Source organism: Lactuca virosa, chromosome 2 (genome assembly GCF_052849685.1).
Source record: "Lactuca virosa cultivar CGN04683 chromosome 2, Lactuca_virosa_CGN04683_v6, whole genome shotgun sequence".
Lineage (NCBI taxonomy): Eukaryota > Viridiplantae > Streptophyta > Magnoliopsida > Asterales > Asteraceae > Lactuca > Lactuca virosa.
This window is the reverse complement of record NC_136427.1, coordinates 263,630,395-263,635,750: the sequence shown is the minus strand read 5'-3', so window position 1 is coordinate 263,635,750 and position 5,356 is coordinate 263,630,395.

Sequence of the window (5,356 nt, the reverse complement as noted above, 5' to 3'; positions counted from 1 at the left end):
CACTATATCAACATGGTCTACGGCACCAAGGCCGGTCCTTTATGATTGTATCCTGGTTTTAGGATGTTGCTATGCTATGTGATCTGTTAGATCCGTATGGTTATCTGTATATATGTTAGTGACCTGGTTAGGTCAGTATCCTGGTTATAGGATGTTGCTATGCTATGTGATCTGTTAGATCCGTATGATTATCTGTATATATGTTAGTGACCTGGTTAGGTCGGTATCATGGTTATAGGATGTTGCTATGTTATGGGATCTGTTATATCCGTATGATTATCTGTGTATATGTTAGTAACCTGGTTAGGTCGGTATCCTGGTTATAGGATGTTGTTATGCTATGTGATCTGTTAGATCGGTTGACTGTTATATATGCTAGCGTATGATATGTATGTGCACATGTTTGTTTGATTGGGGGTTTGGGTTGAGGCGGTCCTGCTTTGTGCTGAAGGCTAACATACCTAGGGCGGTTCGGACAGACTACAGACCTAGGAGGGTATGATAGTCAGACCGAAGGCCCGACGAGCGGTCCGGATAGGCTGAAGGCCCTACGAGGCGGTCCAGACGTGCCGAAGGCTCGGAGAGCGGTCCAGATAGACTGAAGGCCTGCGAGGCGGTCCAGTCAGGCTGAAGGCTCATTATGCATGTTGTTCTGTATTTGTATTGATATGATATTTGTTCTGGTTAGTATGGGTTGGTATTTTGGGGGTAACTCACTAAGCCTTCGAGCTTACATTTATTGATTATTGTTTCAGGTATTCGGATGATCGCAGGAAGGCGAAGGCGTGATCGTGCACCTCCTTACATTTTCATGATTGATTCTGGGGATACTCTGATGTTTAAATTATTTTGAAAGTAAACTGTAATTACTTAATGGTTTTAAATGTTTTAAAAAGTTTTAAATTGGCTTGAATTTTATGGGTATTACACCCAAGTTCCATAGCTTTTGGTCCGCTATCCCGATCATGATTTTGCTACCCCCAGAGGGAAAGACCCTTCCCTTTTGGGCCGGTTGTGGGTGAGGAGGGATTCGCACCCCTGACACCGTGGTTCGTAGCCACGTGCTCTAATCCTCTGAGCTACAGGCCCTGCTCCTTCTCCACTGGATCTGTTCCAAGGAGTACCCTAAAAAAAGGAACTTTTGCTCTCCCCAACCATTTCGGGTTAAGAATATGTCAAAGCGCATTTATCTCTATAAGAACGACGTGTTCTGAGGTGTGGAGTGGGAGAGAGGAGATGTCATAATTGGGGTTTGAATAAAATGACCTTTTGATTTTATTTTGCATTTTTTTCATATTGAAAAAGCATGAAGAATGGGAGGTGTGAAGTTTTTTATCATCCTGGCGTCGAGCTATTTTTCCGCAGGACCTCCCCTACAGTATCGTCACCGCAGTAGAGTTTAAGCACCAAATTCGGGATGGATTGGTGTGGTTCCTCTACGCCCACGACACCATAATATCGAACCATGAACGAAGAAATGTTTGAGATAAAATAGTGATTGCGAATTGACTGGGGGGACACCAAAGTACTATGCTCTTCCATCCCTTGGGTAGAGGGACGACATAAATTTTGGTTTTTCATGTTGTCAAAGAGTTAAATAATGGTTTTTTCGTGTTGTTAAAGAGTTGAACAATAAAAATAGATGGCGAGTGTCTGATCGTATTGATCGGGTCATGTAGGAACAAGATTTTTGTCTACCGGTCTGTTAGGATGCCTCAACCGCATACATCACTACACTTCCACTTGACGCTTATCATAATGATAAACGGCTTGTCTTGCCGTGACTTTCTCTTGAATTCTCAAAACTTCTGTCGCTCCATTCATGCAGGGGCAGAGAACCCGTTGCTGTCTCGGTTGTGCTACCGGAGGTTCTAAGATCATGAATTGAAGTTGCTATAAGCACTTTATTTTTGTGAATTAATGTTAAGTCCGTTTTAACTGTACTGAACTCTTATCATTGATGAATAGTAAGATATTAAGAAATTAATTTGATATGTTATTCATTTAACATCAAATACACTAATCCTTTTTATACATAAATTGTAAAATATTCAACATAAAGATTAAAATATTTTTAACAAACTTTGTTAAAATAAAAATCTGATAGAGACCGTTAAACGAGTCCAATATAAATAAGATATTTAAAATTTTTATACACATTTTAATATGCTAGTTATTCTATAAATTTCATAATATAAAACACTTCAGACAATAAAAAATAATTAATTACCTATTTTATTTTTGTATATTACAAAAATCACCATATTAGCTCAAGCTCATAACTTGAAAAACATTTGCGTTTATTATTCAAAGTTAATTAATGTCTTTTTGTAAAACAAAAACTTTCAAAGACAATGTTTTCTCTTTCCTCTTCTTCATCCTCAAACACCCCAACATTCTTACCATCATCATCTGACTTCATCTCTTCCCTTTTCTTCTTTCTAATCACATAATGACTCCTAAAATCTACAAAACCTACAATCCGATACTTATAAGAACCGACATTGAATCCCTGGTGCATTTGGTATTGTCATATGCTAAAGACGTGGTCTGGTACTGTCAAGAGGACTCATTCAGCATTCTGAAGAGAGCCATAACTCGGAAATCGTTTTCATTGAAAGTTAGACAACATATATTGGGGTTTAATGAAGTATCCAAAAGAAAATGATATTTTCTTGGATTACATCTTGTTTGTGGACTGTGGTGTGGGTTAATTAGCTAATGCTTATGGCTTGGTAACAGTAGTTGGTCAGTGGAGGAGGGCTTATATATAGGTAGATAAAGGTGTTTATTTTACGAAGAAAAAAAGAAGTTTGAAAATGAGTTAGTGGGATTTTTAAAGGAGTCAATGCATGCGTGAATCAAAACAAAAGACTGGATGGCTTTGGGGTCTAACTGAGACCGGAAAGCATGACACTAGATTCAATTTGTTATCAAAAAGTAGATTCATCGCATTTTTTTTTTGAATGGCAGTAGATTCATCGCATACAAACACCATTATCCAGTTCTAGAATTTTATATATCTTTGAAATTAAGAATGAATATAATTGTTAGAAACATGGGTAGTAAAAATATCATACGAACATATATTTACACACCAGATTACATATAGCTCACTAATAACAGATTTTGGTGCAAAGGTGCTCATTAATCATAGGTTGAACCGGAGAACTTTAAGTCCCGCTTAGACAAAAAAAAGCTAGTTTAAGAGACGCCAAAATAGGGAATATGTGTGTTTGCCATTCTAAAAAACATATATTTATATATTTCAAAATCAATAACTTTGACTTTGTAAGTCTAGGATTACAAAAAATAAAATTTGAGATAATTTTTAGGTAATTACATACAATAGTATGTTTCGATGGTTAAATTGTAATATATATATATATATATATATATATATATATATATATATATATATATAAAAGGTTATAACCCGTGGAAACCACAGTAGGTATATTCAAATTTTTTATTATATAAACAAAAATAAGATTAAATGTCAACATAATAAAAAGTAATGTATTTCGATTGTAAGTACAGCCGGATGAATTTGATAAGTAAAAAAGAAAATCTTTTAAATTACATTTTAAAACACTTATGTGTACATATCATTTGACGTTTTATTGGTTAAATTACAATTTTTATATAAAATCAATAACTTCAATCATTATATGATCATTTTTATGGATAAAACAACATATAACTGACCGTGTGAGAAAATTGGTTCTTGTAAAAAAAATCAACATTTGATATCGATTGACATTGACTTTTATTTATAGTCATAGCAAAACAAACAACCAACCAAAATTGTCTCATTTTGAATTTGAATGTAATTTTGACGTCCGAAGGTGTTAAAGACAATATCGAAATAAAAGTTTGATGTTCGATATTGTTTTCAATTATAATTTTCTCCAATTTCTCCTATTTTTAGTGTCAATTTACTCCATATTGTTTATAAAATCTGCAAAAAAGTATTAGTTAGTTAAACAAAAACAAGGTAAGAATAAATCGTATTATTTTAAGAACTTTTTTTTATAGAAGTATTTAAATGAACTAAGTAGTACATAAATTGTAATATATTGTAAGAAAATGTTTAATGAAATAAATTAATGATCGTTAAACAAAAAAAATTCATTTTAGATTATATATATATCATAAGTGACTTTTTTGTCAAAAGACTAAAAAATATATATACTTTTAGTGCATAATAATTTTTAACCTTAAGTCTTGTTTATTTTAAGATTAAATTATAATCTATTTTTACTGAAACAACCCTTGCAATTTGTTTGATTTTTAATATATGATAATAAATATATACAATTTTTTAATCATACTTCTATTTAATAAAGTATAAAAGCCGATTAAAATGTAAAAATGTATAAGAAATGTATCGTCACTTTTAGATGATAGAACTAAATCAAAATTTGATACGAAATACATCCACATACCAAGTACTTGGTTGATAAATCTTCATGTGAGTTGGTGTGTATAAATATGGTATACTGTAATCTATATTCTGTATAAATTAAGAATACTTATTGCTAAGTTATCGCAAAAATAGAGCTTCTGTGTCATGCAAAAAAGATTGTTTTACATCTTCTCTATCGATTTATGAATGAATTACATGCACTGTTTTCAATAAAATACTTTGTATGTGGATGTATATTTCGTATCAATTTTTAATTTAGTTTTATGATAAAAAAATGACAGATACATTTTATAACAATATATTTTTACATTTTAATTGTTTTTTATATTTTATTAAATAGAAGTATAATTAAAAAAATTGTATTGGTGGTTGTGAGACCAACAAATAAATTACCCTAGAAATTGAACGCTAGATGGTGTATAATGACAAGATGATTGAATCAACGAAGATTTGTTCAATTTGTAACTCTATAAAATCTCTTTTAAAAAATACACGAAAAGCAACAATACAATTAAAAATTAGGGATTTTAGTCTTTTGATGTTTTAAGAAAACTAAATTATACTAAAACTTGGAAATTACAATTCAACAAGAAAAAAAGTTTGATTTAATCAATAAGAGAAAGATGATTGACTTTGGCTTTCATCACATGGATACCTAGCTAGTTATCATTAGATATTACGGTACAATACTTATGGCTTAATTTAATTTGGCAATAATGATTTAAAATCTTAAATCATGTAGAGTTTTCTTAGTTAGTAAAATAGCTAGAGAAGCTCATAACATATTTGTTGAGTTAAAATCACAATTTCCATGAAGCATGTAATTAATGAAATTTAACTAGCATTAAAACTTAAAAGTCACCAAATCCAAGATGAGTAAAAATGATTTCACTACCAGGTTGGAGAGAATACTTTCATGATTGTCTG